We start from the raw sequence: 19,625 nt of genomic DNA, 5'->3' as shown, positions 1-19,625 counted from the left end.
CTCAAGCGTCCCGAGTAGCTGGGATTACAGGTGCATGCCACGCCATGCCTAGCTAATCTTTGTATTTTTAGTAGAGATGGAATTTCACCATGTTAGCCAGGCCGGTCTCAAACTCCTGACCTCAAGTGATCCACCCGCCTCGGCCTCCCAAAGTGCTGGGATTATAGGTGTGAGCCACCAGGCCTGGCCGGATCCCTGAATGACTAAAGCACAGCACCTTACCTCCCATGTGTGGTCAGATATCATGAATGAGGAATGAATTCACTGTGCTAAGCCGCTGGGACCTGGACGTTTTTGCTACAGCACACTCCAGCACAGTTCGCCTGAGAAATGCCATTTTAAACAGTTCAAGTTCCATCCTGTGTTCTACCTCTTTCTCGTGAGGTTGGCTTTTCCTCTGCTTTCCAGCATGACCAGACTGCTCATGAGTTATCAAGGGCAGACCAGGCAGGCCTCCCAAGGTACAGTATCTATCCTAATCTTGCGTCCTTTCTGATTCCTCTCTCTCTCTCTGTGCTGCATATCCTCTTTCTTGGACCTAATTCAGATTTGTAGAACAAGAAAATGTTTCTCAACACCTTGTCTTGAAGGGAACATAGGTGAACTCATCCACATTTCAGCTACAAAAGTCAAATGCAGACACAGCCCATCAATCAGTCCCCACGGGGCTTGGCAGAATCCAATACAAACTACACAGGGAGTCAAAGAAGGGGTTACTCCTCCATCTCCCCCTGGCAAATCACCACCATTCCTGGGGTCTTCAGGGTGCACGGTAGAATGACACTTCCCTGTCCTTTTGAATTTGGGCATGGCCATTGACTCACATTGGCCAACGCAAACTGTTTCCTCTGAGGTTACATCTATTCCTACCAGCCTAGACTGATCAGCCTCTGCCCTCAGAGAAGAAATCAATCCACCCTTCTCCATGGAGTGAGCCTTCCTTCTGTGACAGCATTAGACTGCCAAAGAAGCAGAGAGCCGAAATGTTCCCAGCAGCTCTGCTGCTGAGACCAGGTGCTAAGCTCTGGAACACGGCCGGACTGGGCAGTTCCCAGCCCTGCATTCCAGGCAGGACGCTCACCTGCGTGCTGCGCCCACATACCTTCCCCACATTCACCAAATAGCAATAACAAAATAATATGATCAAATAAACAGGGCTCCCATGATCATGTACCATGGTAGCAAATAAACAGAACTACCAGGATCTTAACATGCATCATCTCCAGTGTCCACAACAAGTTCAGCTCAGAGAAGGTAGGAGCAGTTAATGACGGAGCCTAGATTTGAACCACGTTTTTTCCACACCATATGCTGACCTCCCGCTCCAGCAACCTTCCTCCCTTCATGCATTTTGAGTTCTTCTCCCTGCTGGGAAGATCTTCTCCAATCCTAGCCATGCTACAAAGCCTGGTTCCTGCTGCAAAGCCAGTCCCTATATTCGTCCTCACCCTGAACTCTTCCTTCTGGAACCCCTTTTCTTTCTTTTTTTTTTTTTTTTGAAATGGAATCTCAGTCTGTTGCCCATGCTGGAGTACAGTGGCATGACCTCAGCTCACTGCAATCTCCGCCTCCCAGGTTTAAGCGATTCTCCTGCCTCAGCCTACCGAGTAGCTGGGATTATAGGCATGCACCACCACGCCCAGCTAATTTTTGTATTTTTAGTAGCAACAGAGTTTTACCATATTAGCCACGCTGGTCTCAAACTCCTGACCTTGTGATCCGCCAGCCTCAGCCTCCCAAAGTGCTGGGGTTACAAGCGTGAGCCACCGCACCTGGTTGTAACCTCTTGGCTACAGTGTTGGAAACAGAGTTAGCACACTGATTCTAAGCACACAGTCCAGCAGCCTATTTGTTCTGTGTATCCAACACATCAGTGTAGTCTTGACAATGCAGCTACAGCAGGAGCAACGGCAACTGTCAAGGTCTGCAAGTGGCTTCAAGACGCCGGAGATTTTAATAAGCCATTCACAGGTGTGACTGCTCTCTCTTGCACTCAGACACTCAGCTCGAATGTCAGCTGAACAAGGAAGCCTTCCCCAAGAACCTGACAAGATCAGTGCTCAGCACACAGTAGGACCACCGCACATATTTGATGAGTAAGTGAAAAAAAGGAAGAATGAATAAAAAGAGCTCTTCAAATCCATGCCTCTGGACTCCGTGTGATGAGTGAGTCCCCTGCCACAACCATAAGAAGTCCCAACCGGTTCTAGCATCCCTTCTTGAGAAGTAATACCCACCTAAGACCCATGGGAAATTGGCAGCGTGGGAATTAAACTCATAGTATCTGTTCTCTTCCACTGAGCTGTGCCAGGGCCAGAACCAAAAATAAATTCCTCTCGGCCCTGTAGCCTTGCAGCAGGCTAGTATCTTTTGAAGTATCTTTAATCAAACGTTAGAGGCTCAAATTGCCCACAATTCTAGAAATGCCTCCAGTTACTATGGATTTATCAGTGAAGAGAATGAAATAAAGAAAATTTGTTTCATAGTTAAAGCCAAGGCCACTTTATCCCAGATGTACTTAAATCACTTAGCTCTTAACAGAATCTTTAACTACAAATATAGTAAATTTGGTAGTAGGATAGATTAACTACAAAAGGAAATTAACACTGCCTTAGAGAATGGAGATAACATATTAAACCACTGATAGGCTACTTTGGAGAATTATAACTGGGTAGACCTAACATTTTTAAATGGATATTAAAGATGATGAAACGCCACTCGGCCACCCTCTGAAATGCAATTGAATTTACATTGATTAAAGAAAAAGGAGGGAAATATAATATTATATAAACCCTGACATTAAAAACTTTAAACAAGCCCCAAAATGGCTCCTTAGGAAATAGGTTTCGGTGACTACGGAGTGTGTCATTAGCTCTCTGCTGAGAAAATGCAGGATTTAGTTCCTTATGAGACTGTGTGTGTGTGTGTGTGTGTGTGTGTGTGTGCGCGCGCGCGCACGCACGTGTGTTTGTGTGTGTGAAGCGTTTCATTTGTGGGTAAATTACCACTTGCCTTACAAAGAGACGTGTGTGTCTGTGTGTCTGTGTGTGTGTGCAGGGTTTCATCTGTGGGTAAATTACCACTTGCCTTACAAAGAGACGTGTGTGTGTGTGTGTGTGTGTGTGTGTGTTTGTGCGTGCGTGCGCACAGGGTTAGATTAGCAGCAACTACAAAAGTTTGCAGGTCTCTGTCATTAGCCTATTTGCATTCTCCAAAGCAAACTGACAGTCTCATGACACAGGACATTAAAAATCCTCAGTGGCACTGACTGCCTGAAGCCCATGCTTCCCCGTTAAATACAGCACAGCTCAATTAACAGCTCTTCAATACACAATTTAATTTTTCTTTCATCTTGATCCACAGCCTGGCTCAAAATAAGGAATGCTAGAATAGATGTAGTCTGAATATTGAAGCGAGTCTTTATAAATAAACCTATCACCCTCGTAATGATTTCCGTCATAACATGACAGAATGCATGAAGCTCTGCACCTGGAGCTTCAGCTCACACGTCGTTTTTCCAACATCACCAGGATCTACAATTTTTTTTCTTTTTGGCTTTTCTCGTACTTTTTTCCAGATATCTCTGAATGGCATGTTGCTGTTTGAGAAAAGGTTATTCTTTTTTCTTTTCATTCCCTGGGTGGCAATTCTTCAGAAAGAAAGAAGAAAATTACAATTCTGCTACTTACATGTAAGGGAAAGCAGGTAACTTATAAATGAATTATGAAGGTCTTAGCCTTGGAAAGACATACATATTTCATCATAAATGTGATCCATATACTTATTCTACATACAGTATTTATATTTACACATGATTATTCAAGGTTTTTTTTAAATCTCAGCAAGCCTATACTTTCATAAGCAAATCCAACATTCTCCTTTAACCTATAAGCCTCAAAATAGAGGATACAAAAGGTACTCCCAATTGACCCCACATACATACTCTCTCTCTGGATAGAAGGTATTAGATTTACAAAGAATACTGACAATCACGTGATTTCTCAAAGGTGCACATATTATAGAGTTCAGTGTTCAAATAGCTCCACGAGCTTGCTGTGAGTCAAGGAGGAAGATGTTTCACTTTGGACCAGAGGCAATTTCTAATATTAAAACATATTCATAAAAAACAGACACGACAACAGCCTTGGCTAGAATTACATAGCACTGAAGTCGATTTCTGACAGTTGGGTTGAGCTGGATGAAGAAGGAACAGGGCTCTCCCTCCCGAAGTGGGCCAAGCATCAGCAGAGACAGCCTAACACCCATTCCCTTTCTGATCCAATCATTCTACTCGGTCTTTTCAGGATGTAGAGCTCCTCGCTGAGTTGAGATCTCAGGTGAAGTCACAGTCACATCATGACGACGAATGTGAGCTTACTGAAAAGTTGCTGGTTTTATCCCATTATATCTGATTTTCATGTGATAATTTATACCCTATTTTAAAAATTCAAATTGCAATTCATATTTTTCAACTCATTCACTCCCTATTTAGCATGAAATAGACATTACACATAAATGTGCATATGTATATACATTCAACTACAACGATTCCCCACAGTAACTGACAAAACCACCCATATTCTATCCTATTCTAAACACACTCCTTCCATTCTTATTCTTCTTTCCCCAGATGCTATACTTATATAATTTGGAAAGAATTAAAAAAAAAAAAAAAAACAAGCTGTAAGACAATTTTTAATTGTCAGAGATGGAATACTTGGAATTTACAGTAATTAACTAGTCATTACTTCAAGTAAGAACATTAATTGGTACGTTCAGAAAATCTGCAGCATTGCAAAATTTAAAACAAACATTACAAAGATATCATTTACAACTAATCTATATTTACCATATAAGTGAGCTTCAAACTATATTTCTTTCTATTATGCTTTTATCGGCTAGAGTACACAGTAAATGGACTGTGTTATGCACGGCTTCCTAATCACCTAAATTTATAAAACCCAATTACATAAATTAATTAGGAATGAACACATGCATTTATGCCTTTGTTTGCAACTACAACATATTAAACATGACAAAATTAATAAAGAGACCCTAAAAGAAAAAACAGTGCCACATATTCATTTTCCATAGCAGATTTTTATGAGATTTAATTTGACTTATCTAGTCCTAAGAGTCGTGACTCTTAATAAATACACAGTTTCTCACCATTTCATATTTAAGGGTATGTTTTTATGGGTCCTAAAGGGCCATGAATATATAAATTCAAGAGTATTTATCTCAAGCACCAGAGACAGAATGGCAAAGAATTATTCAAATGTTATTCCTATCTTCCCTTAGTTCCCACATTGTTATCAAAGACAGGGTTTTGATGAGAGTGATTTGCCATCACTTAGCTTTATCATAGAAAACATCCGGTAAAATCAGCTTACTCTGAGCTCCACGAAGGAATAAAACATTGACATATGATCAAGCTAGTCAGAAGAGTGTTGTAGAGGTCAGGTGTGGAGGCTCATGCCTGTAATCCCAGCACTTTGGGAGCCCAAGGCAGGCAGATCACCTGAGGTCAGGCGTTTGAGACCAGCCTGGCCAACACGGTGAAATCCCATCTCTAGTAAAAATGCAAAATTAGCTGGGCGTGGTGGCACATGCTCATAATCCCAGCTATTCGGGAGGCTGAGGTAGGAGGATCTCTTGAACCCAAGGGGTCAATGCTGCAGTGAGCCAAGACCGCACCATTGTACTCCAGCCTGGGCAAAAGAGTGAGACTCTATCTGAAAAACAGAAGAAAAAAAGCATGGTTGAACACAGATTTTTTTTTTTGTATTTGAAATAGGGTCTTGCTCTGTCACCCAGGCTGAAATGCAGTGGCGCAATCACAGCTCAGCAGCCTCAACATCCAGTGAGGCCCTGCTATCCTGTTACAGGATGTAACAGATGCTACATCTATTATATCCTCCAACTAAACAGACTCTGAAACAAGTCACCAAAAAAAATATGCTCTGCTTCTCAATTAAAGGAGTGAAAAATAGGGCCAGGTGCGGTGGCTCACGCCTGTAATCCCAGCACTTTGGGAGGCCGAGGTGGGCGGATCACGAGGTCAAGAGATCGAGACCATCCTGGTCAACATGGTGAAACCCCGTCTCTACTAAAAATACAAAAAATTAGCTGGGCACGGTGGCGCGTGCCTGTAATCCCAGCTACTCAGGAGGCTGAGGCAGGAGAATTGCCTGAACCCAGGAGGCGGAGGTTGCAGTGAGCCGAGATCGCGCCATTGCACTCCAGCCTGGGTAACAAGAGCGAAACTCGGTCTCCAAAAAAAAAAAAAAACAAAAAAGGAGTGAAAAATAAAACAAGAAGGTACTTGAATGCTAACAAAGTAACCAAGATTAACAGAAAAAGAAAAAAAAAGGTAAGAGAGGTTAATACTTAGTGTTGACAAAGAGACAAAGATGTAACAAGACAAGCCCTCTTAAATAATGTTGGTAGGAAAACTACTTGGTCCATTTCTGGCAAATATTTGGCAATATATATGAGGGATGTAAAACTTATGTATACATTTGAATCAAATATTTTTTAAGATTCTATGCTGTAGAAATAATTGGATAGGTAACAATTTATGTAGAAGAATAGTCATCAAAGCACATTATCTAAAAATGAGAAAACAGCATAAATACGTAACAAAAAGAAAACACTAAATAAACTGTGCCATGTCCCTGGGGTAGAGTAGGTTCACATGGGTAGTTAAGAGTATCATATTTTAGGGAAGTGGGAAAATGCTCATAAAACAGTGTTAACTGGTACAAATGAGCAATAGGTGTTGCCAGCAGACAATGGAGAATTAATCCCAATTCTCCCTTTGCTTAGCCCTCTGGCCCTGGGAAAATTACTCAGTCTTTGTATGCCTCACTCTCCTCATCGGAAAGACAAGGATAACAAGGAATCTATCTTGATGGAACACTATGCAGTTTGAACTTTTTAATTCACATAAAACATGCAATTATCAGTAAGGGAAAGATATCATTAAGTATAATCATTATCTTCATTTTGCAACCCAGAAAAGATGAAAAGGGTCTGAAACCCTATTTTGCCACTTTTTTTTTTTAGCTGTGTGACCTTGAACACATTCTTTAAATATTGCAGTTGTCTGAATAATCTAAATTTTAATACATTAATAATTAACGCTATAGTCAAAAGGTAGTTCTAAAGGTGAGAGAAGACACTTGGCCCAACACTCTGAACCCTGGAGGTCATCAGTAATGATTCTCATAACTATTCATTGTATCTACATAAAGTATTCACCAAGAACCCTTTCAGTCTTAAAACCAGAATTAAAAATAGAGTTAGGGCCAGGCACAATGGCTCACGCCTGTAATCCCAGTACTTCGAGAGGCCGAGGCAGGTGGATCACGAGGTCAGGAGTTCGAGACCAGCCTGGCCAACATGGCGAAACCCCGTCTCCACTAAAAATACAAAAATTAGCCGGGTGTGGTGGCAGGCACCTGTAATACCACCCACTCAGGAGGCTGAGGCAAGAGAATCACTTGAACCCAGGAGGTGAAGGTTGCAACGAGTCAAGATCGTGCCACTGCACTCCAGCCTGGGCGACAAGAGCAATACTCTTTCCCCCCACCAAAAAAAAAAGAATAGGGTGAAATTCTAAATTGTTGGCGGAACCACCAAAGGTCATATTTACAGACAGTTTCTCCGTCCTACTCCAGGTAGTAGAGTGGCATCAGCTTAGAAACTTCTCTTAGTCTTTCCCATCTTTTGACGGTAAAGACCAAAATGGGGTCAACATTTAAAGTTCCTAATCTTAGAAACCCTAGAATACAAAGTACTTTACTTTTACCTTTTATTTTCCTTCTAATTCTTCTCCTCCTCCTTTCTAATGGTTGTTCCTTTAACAACTAAAATACTTTGGCTGGGAATTTTAAAGAGAAAATAAAGTATATTTCAATGACAGGCTCATTACAAAAATAATTTATTTTCATTCTGGATGGATATTCCACTACTAATAACTTCAAAGAATTTAGCATAGCGGTTGTTATATCATATTATACCTCAAAACCCTGGAATGGTTTCCAATAGAACGTAACATAAGAAGTTTCAAACTCGGCCGGGCGTGGTGGCTCACGCCTATAATTCCGGCACTTTGGGAGGCCAAGGCGGGTGGATCACGAGGTCAAGAGATTGAGACCATCCTGGTCAATGAGGTGAAACCCCGTCTCTACTAAAAATACAAAAATTAGCTGGGCGTGATGGTGCGTGCCTGTAGTCCCAGCAACTCGGGAGGCTGAGGCAGGAGAATTGCTTGAACCCAGAAGGCGGAGGTTTCGGTGAGCTGAGATTATGCCATTGCACTCCAGTCTGGGTAACAAGAGTGAAACTCTGCCTCAAAAAAAAAAAGAAGTTTCAAACTCCTTCGCCTAGACATTCTAGATCCTACAAAGACTTCACCTGACTGCTTCTCTTCTTCTACAAATTGTCTATTGATAAACATAATGCAATGGTGAAATAAAATAGCAGCAAGTTAATAATGGAGAGAAGAATGGAGGAAGGGAAGAGAGGGGAAGGGAGGGGAGGGGAGGGGAGGGGAGGAGGAAGGAAGGGGAGAGTAGGTGGGTGGAAGGAAAGACTTGCTTTGCTTCCATCACAGACTTTGATGGCCGGTTGGATGGACAGATGGGCGAAGGATAGGTGGGTGGGTGGGTAGATGAATAGACGAACAGAAGGAAGGATGCACGGATGGATAGATGAATGAACATATGGATGTGTGGATGTGTGGAAGGGTGGACAGGTTGGTGGGTAGATGGATGGAAGGGTGAATAAATGGAAGGACAGATGGAAGGATGGATGGATGAGAGGCTGAGTGGAAGGGTGGGTGGACTGACAGATGGATGGACAGATGGGTGGATAAACGGATGGATGGATGGATGAATGGATGGATGGATGGATGGATAGACAGATGGATAGATGGATGAGTAGATAGATGTATAGAAGGGTGGATGGGTAGATAGGCAGATGGATGAATGAATGGTTGTGTGGATGGATAGATGGATGGGTGGACAGATCGAAGAATGAAAGAATGTATGTATGAACAGATAGGCCCATTGACAAATGGATACATGGAGCTTTCCCATCCTAAATTACTGTTTCATGACAATTTTTTCTATTTGTCTACTTACTTTTCCATCTCTTTTTCAACCGTAATCATTCCACGTCCAACTCTCCCACAAAGTCTTCCACAACCCCCCACATTCCATTCCCATCACTGGAAAACACTGTTCTGTGCTCTGAAGTTCCATAGTTTCATGTCATTTATCCTGTCCAGCTAACCACAGAGCTTTTAAATAACTAACTCCTCTGCCTCCTGGATTTGAGCTTCTAGATGTCAGGACTGATTTAAGTCCAGGTTCATTTCTGCTATAATACAGCAACTTAAAAAAAATGGTTCATTCTTTTATAATTATCTATTAACTTATTGGATATCCCAAATAACTTTTGATTCTTCTTTTTAACATCCACAAGGCAAGAATCTTGAATTTAAAATTTTCTATTCTCTGATCTTAGAAAATGTGGTGGTCTAAATTTACCTAGCTAATGGCAAGCAGGTAAGACATAAAAACCAACAGGGTCTAACTCTGCTTCCATCACAGACTTGTTATGCAATCTGAGGCTCATCTTTTCTCTCCTCCCCTCAAATCCCGCATCCAGCACCCAGCTGTGTAATCAGGTATTTCTCAGGGCCTTCCTGCCCCTCCAATTCTGCAAACCCATGATTTAGATGGCAACAGAATGCACCCACTCTGGGTCTAACAGCGTGTTTCTTGAACCTAAAAATCAAAACAACTGAACTCACAGAAATAGAGAGCAGAAGAATGGTTACCAGAAGCTGGGAAGGGTAGTGGGGAATTGATGGAGAGGTGGGGATGGTTAAGGGGTACAAACAAAACAGAGACTGGGCGCGGTGGTGCACGCCTGTAATCCCAGCACTTTGGGAGGCCGAGGCAGGCGGATCACAAGGTCCAGAGATCGAGACCATCCTGGCCAACATGGTGAAACCCCGTCTCTACTAAAAATACGAAAATTAGCCGGGCATGGTGGTGCCCACCTGTAGTCCCAGCTGCTCAGAATTGCCTCACCTGAAAGGCAGAAGCTGCAGTGAGCCAAGATTGTGCCACTGCACTCCAGTCTGGCGACAAAGCAAGACTCCATCTCAAAAAAAAAAAAAAAAAAAAAGTCAGAAAGAATTAATAAACCTACAATCAGACAACGCCACAGGGTGACTATAGTCAATAATAACTTATATTGTACATTTTTAAATAACAGAGTGATTGCATTGTTTGTAACACAAAGGATAAACACTTGAGGAGATGGAGACCCCATTCTCCATATGTGATGATTACACCTGCATGCCTGTACACACTTGTTACCCAGCAGCTCTCCAGAAATTCTACGTGTGTTATTTCTTCAAAAAAAAACACATAGAATTTCTCCCCATATATACACAGATAATTTTGCCTTTTCCTTCATAAACCTCTATCCAATTATCAAAATATTTATTATACAACCCCACAAATGTCCCTTCTCCATTAAAACATATTTCCCGGCAGGATGTGGTTGGCTCATGACCGTAATCCCAGCACTTTGGGAAGAAAGAAAAGAAAGGAAAGAAAGAAAAAGAAAAAGAAAAACACATCTTTCCCTTTCAAATGAACCTACCCATATGTAAACTTGCTTGAATCAGTGCTGCAGTTGCCAAATGTACTTCCCCAGTTATCATCTCTTTAGGGCCCCCCAAACCATCGCAGCACGGTCAGGGCAAAGGTGGATGTCCTGATTTTGCAATCAGTTCAACAAAAGCACAGTGAGGTTAACTGAACTCCGCCAGGCTCTGCAGCTTCTCACCTGTCGCCAGGGCTCTTTCTTTCCCACCATCCAGCCTTAGGACATTTACTTGATCTCCCCTTTCTGAAGACACCAGTTCAAGGATAGGCTGAGGCAGGAATGTGATTGTGCTTTGTTTTCCCACCATAATCCAGAGGGCCTAATTCCCTTCCCTTTACTTGTGTACTTGGCAGACAGCCTGTGCAGGAACCGGGACTATTGAAACATGTTTTCAGTTTCTGTTTTAACCTTCTCAACAGCAGTTATAGCGCTGAAGACAAAATAATTGCTCATTTATTCACCTATGCTGTTCCAGTAATTCAGGTGGTAAACACAACAAATGTCTTTTCTTCATGGAGCATTTTTAAAGATCAAAAAAACAAACAAACAAAACCACACAATGAACAAAACAATAAATATAATGATGAGAGGCTGGGTTATTTTTTTATAGTGGGGCACATTATGGAGACACCATACTGTAGAGGACACTATTTCAGTCGGGTTATAAATACTGCTGACAAATGGATTCATTCTACCTTCCCGGTACTCCAGTCGAATGAAATTTCCTTCCCAGTGAAATGTTATTTTTAAAATGTTAAAAGCTGAAATACATGCACTTATGAAAATGTTCCCCAAACAGATCAGCAACCAAGTCAATGAATGTCGCGGTGACAAACAAGGTCTAGGTGGCTCCTTTGAGTCTCAGTTCCTGAAAAGTTGACCAACTTAGCCATGTTCCGACAACCTAAGGTTTAAGATGCATAAAGCCAGACTCACTGAATTTAAGAAACCTGACCAGCTACATACCTGGAGAAGAAAAAACAGAAAGATGAGGCATGGGCCAAGGGTTGGGAGAACTGCCCCTCATCCCTTCCTTTCCGCCAGAGGCCTCACGGTCATGGCGTGTTGCACCAGGACCAACGACTCTTCCATGTCAGTAATCTGAGCCCAGCCTAGAAGGGAAGAGGAAACAACAGTATCCCCAAGACATTCCTGGTCTGGAATCACCCAGGTGTGGGGGTGGGGACTCAGGAGCCGTGTCACAATTGCTCCCTTATTTAGCAGGTTTTCGGCCAGATTGCAAGACCAGGATGGAAGAAGCCAGTAAAAGTTTGGGAAACGAAAGAGGCAGTCACAAGTAGAGGGTAAAGAGGGGAAATCAAAAACAAAATGAAGGCTGGGTGCGCCGGCTCACTCCTGTAATCCTAGCACTTTGGGAGGCAGCGGCAGAGGCGGGCGGACTGCCTGAGCTCAGGAGCTCATGAGCAGCCCGGGCAACATGGCAAAATCCTGTCTCTACTAAAAACACAAAAAATTAGCTAAGCGTGGTGGCACATGCCTGTAGTCCCAGCTACATGGGAGGCTGAGGCAGGAGAATCACTTGAACCTGGGAGGCAAAGGTTACAATGAGCCGAGATCACAGCACTGCACTCCAGCCTGGGCAACAGAGTGAGACTGTCAAAAAAAAAAAGAAAGGAAGAAGACAGAAGAAAGAAGGAAGAAAGAAGAAGAAGGCAGTGAGGAATACCCAGTGAGGGGACTGGGGGTCTCGGAAGAAGGGCAAAGATGAGCTTAAGAGTGACTCAGAAATAATCCCACAAACACAACCTGGTAGGCATGGCTGGGTAGGACTCTCTTCCAGAAGGGACTAAATTGTTTTGGAAAACTGTTGACATCTACTACCTCTTGTATTTTTTTCAACCTGCTACTCATTTATTTGGCTTTGCCAAACATTTCTTATTTGAGATCTTAATTATCAACATTTTAGACATAGAATACAGTCTTGGAATAATCAGACCCAAAGCCTAAATATGTTACAATACAGCCTTAGAAAAATCAAGCCCAAATCACTGATACATTCTCGTCATACCTTCTCATGCTTTCAATATGCTCTTAAGCTTCATAAGTTTTCCTTATGACCTTAGCCTCTCCACACTCCCCATATAGTAATGTTATATTCATTTGTCTTCTCAAAAACGTGTCTTAACAGACAAACATTTTGGTTCTTAGTTGAAATTTCTTCCCCACATCAATGATCGCAGAAGAAAAGGAATATGCTGCCACATGAATGAGTACATTTTAACACCTCTTGACAAAAACATTTTATTTAGATGTTTCCAAATAATATAGTCCCCTCTATCCAGGGTGGATTAATACGGGCGTAGTTAAAGACCAGAAATGAACATATTCTTTTTAGCTTCATGTCCCTTATAACTGCTTCCATGAGAGTGAAGAGACTTGCTGTGTGTATTTAAAAGGCAGAAGTAAATGTTTACCTTCCAATTGAAAGCTTTTCTTCTGTTTGCTGTCCGCTGTGCACCCATAGTACCCTCTCACAAATAAAATGACATGAATTTTTAATTGCATGAATTGAACTCGGGAGCGATGCCTGTCTTCTACTGCAGCACAGCCCATCGAGAATGCACAGGTGCAGAGCACTTCCACCCAGCCTCCAGCACATACAACCAAGCAGACGGGCCCAAGACAGAACTTGGTGACACTTTCTACAAACAGACAGCCTCACCTTCGGCAAAGGCCACCAGTCTAAAATTAATCCAGCTCCACAGATAACAAAACTTCCCTAGGGCCTTAAACAAGGAAGTCAGATCTCCCAGTGTGTGGATTAACTGTTTAAAAAAAAAAATCAAGGGAGAGCAAAACTCACTTGCTCACCTCACAAGCCAAGTGCCCCAGAATAAGAGCACAGTAATAATGACAAGAGTAAAAATTCCTGTGACACTTTATGGTGTGATGGATGCCCTGCCAACCACCTGGACAATACCAGGGTGAGTCCTCACAACAGCCTTCCAAGGCAGATATTCATGCCATGTTTTACGTGGCGGGAAACTGAGGCTCAGAGAACTCAGACATCTAAACCAAACTTTTGTTTTTATTCCTTTTTTCACTTTTTTATTCCTTCCTCCTTTCTTTTCCTATTGTTGTGAGAGTGAATGGCACAACCTTTATAGACATAAAGAACTGCCAGCAAGGCCGGGCACAGTGGCTCACGCTGGTAATCCCAGCATTTTGGGAGGCCAAGGCGGTTGGATCACAAGGTCAGGAGTTTGAGACCAGCCTGGCCAACACAGTAAAACCCTGTCTCAACTAAAAATACAAAAATTGGCCAGGCGTGGTGGTGTGCACCTGTAATCCCAGCTACTCGGGAGGCTGAGGCAGGAGAATAGCTTGAACCTGGGAGGCAGAGGTTGCAAGGAGCCAAGATCGTGCCACTGCACTGCAGCCAGGGTGACATAGCTAGACTCCATCTCGAAAAATAAAATAAAGAACTGTCAGCAGAGAAAGAGAAATTAAAACAAACCCAGATAACTCAGCAGTGAGTCACATGATCATGAGAAGGCTGGGGAGGAATTTTTAAGCTGCCTACTAAGTGCAGAGGGGATCAGGGTCAGCAGCCAAGGCAGTGGTCAGCAAACACTGGCTCCTTCCGGTTTTACAGCTGATTGATGTCTGGCCTGAGAACTCTCGTGGCGATACTCAGTAACTTAAAAGAAGAGCTATAAAGAAATGCATTATTTATTTCCTCCCTTGCCATCCCTACAGCTTTCGAAAGAAAGTTAGGTTGCACATTCACTACCAGGCCCTCGGCGATTTCTACTGAAGCCACTACCTTTGTAGCTCCATTCATAAATCTTTCTCTTAGTATGAAATGGCTCTTCTTGCATACATTAGTGTTGTCCCTCATGCCGATCGCTCCATCGAACAGCCTGCTTAGTCTGTCAATGACTCACTGACAGTGAAATCTACAGACATAAATGCCATCAGCTGCTGGATTCAGACAAGAGAGAAGGGATCTTGGAGTCTGGAACTCAGCCTAAGAGAGACATTGACAAATGTGATTTTTTGTGGGAAGGGGGTAGGATGTCAGGTGTATGTGACAGGCTCACAAATACCAGGTGAGTAGCACTAAAGAGATTCAGAACCTGTGTCCTTTAAGCACCTAGTGAGATAATGGCATGTCACCATGCTGGCATCTGGCAGAGCATAAAAAGAGAAGAGCCCATGAGAACACTGGCTTTACTGGGTAGGACAAAATCACGATGCCAGATCCACAGAGCAGGAAATATAACACAGGGAAAGATTCGCTGGCCCTTGGATGAGAAGTTTCTAGATGGCCACAGTGATGGACGTTATCTATTGCTTCTCATCTTTTACAGTCAATCCACAGAGAATGCACGGGAGATGAACTATGGCTTCAGAAGGGGAGGTGAATGCTATGGATCATGACAAAGCAGAGGTGTAAGTAGCAGAACGTACGGGTGTAAGGGGAAAGGAAGAGGTGAGGGACCGATCAGGGCACCAACAGCCTCTTCTTACGAGAGAAGGAGTAAAGAACTCCCAGAGCAAGGAACTGTCTCGAGAAGTCTGAGCAAAAATGGAAACATACATGCATACATACCATAACATATATGTTTGTGTGTGTGCATGCATATGTAATTTTACACACTGACATACACAAAATACACAAAATCTGAAGTTACAAACACAACAGGACGAAGGAGATACAACTATTGAAGATAATAGAAACGAGCTGAATCCATATCCAGACCAGCAAAGTCATTAGACAGTGCCTAAATCGACAGCAGAAGTGGCAGTTTAAGCACTACATATACATATATATACATATATATAGTGCTTAAACTGCTTATATATATATATATATATATATATATATATATATATTTTTTTTTTTTTTTTGAGATGGAGTCTCAAAGATGGTAGAAACGAGCTGAATCCATATCCAGACCAGCAAAGTCATTAGACAGTGCCTAAATCGACAGCAGAAGTGGCAGTTTAAGCACTACATATACATATATATACATATATATAGTGCTTAAACTGCTTATATATATATACATGTATATATATATATATATATATTTTTTTTTTTTGAGATGGAGTCTCCCACTGTCACCCAGCCTGGAGTGCAATGGCGCAATCTTGGCTCACTGCAACCTCTGCCTCCCAGGTTCCCAGGATTCTCCTGCCTCAGCCTCCCAAGAAGGTGGGATTACAGGTGCACACCACCAACCCTGGCCAATTTTTTGTATTTTTAGTAGACATAGGGTTTCACTATGTTGTCCAGACTGCTCTTGAACTCCTGACCTCGTGATCCATTCGCCTCGGCCTCCCAAAGTGCTGGGATTACTGGCGTGAGCCACTGGGCCCAACCTCAAGCACAATCTTAAGACACAGGAAGCAGGCAGTAGCGCAGCAAAAACAGAAACTTTTCATAGAGGTCGGCTTTGTTCATCCCTGCAAGCCAACATCCAAAAAAAAATCCAACGAAGAGCCCATTCTCAATCAGTATTTCCTGAAGGAACAAATGAGTGGACGGAGTGGAGGGAGAGAGGGAAGGGGGAGAGGCCATTGCTTGCTGTGGTTTGTCTCCTGTAACACTTGACTTTTTTTCCTACTGATATCAAATATTACTTTGCATGTGTATTGGGTGTGGGGAAGGCGGGAGAGCGTTGCTTTTGTTTTTGTTGGTTTTATTCTAATTCCTCTGGTAAAAATCCAGCTCCCAGGATCTTCTTTGAATGGTGGGGACATCCTGCCTAAAAATGCAAGATCTGGGATTCATTCTGGAAGTAGCTGCATTACCAGACAAGCCCAGCCGAGACCCGCAGAGGCACCTGTCCCAGGAGCAAGGATGCCTGCAGGGACTGGATGTCTTACCAGCTACTACCAGAAGACAGTGGCTACTTTTTAGTTAAACTCCAGTTTTAGGGAAGAGGAGTGAAAACTGCCCTTTGCTTTGTCCTAACTACAAATTTGCTGTAAAAAAGAAAGGAAATGGAAGAAATTAAAGAAAATAAAAGAAAACTACCAGTACAGAAAAGGAGGAGGAAAATGTGACCTTGTCAGTTTGCAATAAGCAATTAAAACCTACCGGCTCTGTTTTCAAATTCTGCTTCTGCCAAGGACTCAACAGTGTGGCCTCGGGCAAGTCACTCACCTCCTCTCCTTGTCAATACGTCTTCATTGCACCACCATCTCACTCATATGTCAAGTGAAGAGAGTGACATCCCTTTCATACGGTTATTAAAGGATTAAATCAAATAATGTCTGTAAGCATTTGGTATGTGGTGGAGACTTCAAGTGTTATTTCCCTTCCCCCCCCCCCGCCGCTTGGGACGAACGCTGGAAGAACACACAGCCTTCCGTCACAAAATGAGTTTATTCATAAATATTTCCTAAAAGGATGGGAGAAATGTTTCATGGTAACGTTTATTAAGCTCAGATTCAAACTGACCTCAAAACATATGAAAAAAATATCTTAATCCCAAAGGCATTTTGGTATACAGTCAAAAAAGTTCCGAAACGTAAAGCTCCATGAGTAATTAGCTGAACTGTGAAAAATCATATCACATCCATTACACTTGATGTGGTGTGGTGGGAGGTAAGTAATTTACAGCACCATTCACAAGGCATGCTTGTATTAATGCTGGGTATAATATCATATTAGAAACTGTGGTATATGGGAGAGAGTCAGGTGGCTTTGGAGTCAGATGGTCCTCGATCTGGGTACCAGCAAGGCCACTTGACAGCGGACTGACCCTGGCTGAGTTTCTTAATATCTCCAAGTCTCAGTTTCCTTTTGGTAAAAAGGATCTGATATCATGGGTGCTGCAGACGCACCAAGAAATAAGGAATAATGGAGGTCAAGTGGCTGATACCATCCACCGCAGAGCTGGCCCTCAGCTCCCACTAACTGCTGTTATTTGCAATGCAATATCACCTTCTCCTTATGCCTGAAATTATATATTAGACAAGTAATTGTCTCTTCTTTGCGGGAAGGAATTCACTAGGAATCAAGGAGATGAGAATCATGTTTTGTCTTCACTTCAAATGCTCAAACCAGGCAGCAGTCAGTCGGGGGTGATAAAATTGCCTTGTGGATCTTACCACGACTTTTGTCCAAAATGATCAGAGAGTACATTAAATCATTAGCAGAAACTTTGCTGCCTGCTGATTTTACAACGCAGGCAACGAAATTCATTGCAGAAGCAAAATAGGGCCAATAATATAATTACAGCACTCTGCCTATGCAGTCAGAGCTAATGCTATTATTTGACATTGCAAGGCTGTGCTTTTCCCCAGAGTCTCAGTGGAGACAAGGTTCGCCCTAATTGGTTTCAAAGCACAACCTCCCCAACACAATCTTTCCTCAGGACCAGTAATGTTAATTTCCACACGACTGTAAATAGTATTTGCAAACAATACAAACATGGTAATAAGAGGCTAGGTGGGTAATTAATGTGGTTACAAAGTAGCTTATTTGCATTTTTATTTAAAAACGGCCTTCTTTAAAAAGCAGCTCAGATTTCTCTCTGCAATAGGAGCCTTGGTTAAAGAGTACAGCAGTAATTACTCTCTTTAGGGGTTCTTTTATATGTCCTTCAGGGAATTAGAATGAAAAGATAAGCAGAATTATAAAGGAAATCATGTAAAATATGAAATGTACTATAAATACTTAGTAGCGTATTTACCATAAGCTAGGCTTACCTTCTTCATTAATGGAGTATTTTAAACAGCTTACCATACATTCAAATTAATTGTAGATATGGCTAAAAGGTACAATCATCCAGTTAAACTTTTTTTAGTGCAAGGTGTATTACAACAAGATTTGACAGGCCAGCACAATAAATTCCACCTGATCATCTGCAGAAAAGTGCTCTCGAGGAGACAAAGGGTTAAGTGTGGCCCATCTGAGACAAGGCACAGATCTGCATTCTTCTCTAATAAAAGGAAGCCAGAATGTTAGAGCAATACTTTCATCTATCTTTTCTTAGCTTACATCTTGTATTCGTAGGCTCAAAAAATAGGAGGTGCGAAAATAAATTCAAAAACCCATTTGGAACGCAATTCAATCTTTTTCATTTCTCTCCTGTTCCACATGTTCAATCTTATCATCATCATTATTACTCTTATTATTATTATTGAGACATAGTCTTGCTCTGTCACCCAGGCCAGAGGGCAGTAGTGCAATCTCAGCTGTCTCCCAAGTTCAAGAGATTCTCCTGCCTCAGTCTCCCCAGGAGCTCGGATTACAGGCGCCTGCCACCATGTCTGGCAAATTTTTGTATCTGTCATAGAGATGGGGTTTTGTCATGTTGGTCAGGCTGGTCTCAAACTCCTGACTTGGGGTGGTCCATCCACCTTGTCCTCCCAAAGTTCAGGGATTACAGGCATGAGCCATTCTTTTTATTCTTAGCACTTAAAACCCATTAACATGCTCGTCCCGCATGTCAATCTTAACATGTAGAATTTTCTGGAAGAAGGCCATGGTGTCAGGACCAACAGTAGTTAAGACACCTGAATTCATTTGGAAGCCATTTAATCATTACCCACTAACCAGTGGGAGGTGAACCAGGAGCTGGGTCCCAGGGATGAAAAGTCACACTTTCCTCCCTCAGGAAGTTCATGGTCTTAGGGTAGAACTGCCAGGTGGACGCACCTGTCAGGCTTAATGAAGGAGCAGGTTCCCATCCGTCTGCAGGCACTGGGAAAAGCTTCACACAGGGCATAGTGTTCAAACAGACCCTACCAGAGGAGAGACTGGGATCTGAACAAGTGGAAGGGCTGGGCTCTCCAGGCACAAGAACCAGCAGGCACCAAGGAACTGGGGATGGAACAGCTTGGCAGGTCTGAGGGACCTCAGAGGGTGCAGCAGGAAAGCCCACTGGGGTCCCGGTTAGCAGAAGGCATAAACGAAGTTGCAAACTCTCCTTGAACAGATGCTTATGGACGGC

General features: G+C 42.6%; 1 protein-coding gene and 1 long non-coding RNA gene across 23 annotated transcripts in view; one reads left to right on the top strand and one right to left on the bottom strand.

The window, feature by feature from the left end:
- Nucleotides 1-19,625, bottom strand: part of WWOX (WW domain containing oxidoreductase) — a 1,143,691-nt gene that overhangs the window by 1,027,225 nt on the left and 96,841 nt on the right. The gene's annotated exons all lie outside the window — the stretch shown is intronic.
- Nucleotides 11,923-16,944, top strand: LOC144580550 (uncharacterized). The gene is made up of 2 exons (XR_013530224.1): nt 11,923-15,108; nt 16,391-16,944. It is a non-coding gene; the product is annotated as an uncharacterized LOC144580550 (long non-coding RNA).

Source organism: Callithrix jacchus, chromosome 20 (assembly GCF_049354715.1).
Source record: "Callithrix jacchus isolate 240 chromosome 20, calJac240_pri, whole genome shotgun sequence".
Taxonomy (NCBI): Eukaryota; Metazoa; Chordata; class Mammalia; order Primates; family Cebidae; genus Callithrix; species Callithrix jacchus.
The sequence above is the reverse complement of the archived record's forward strand: the minus strand, read 5'-3'. Positions and strand labels throughout refer to the sequence as shown.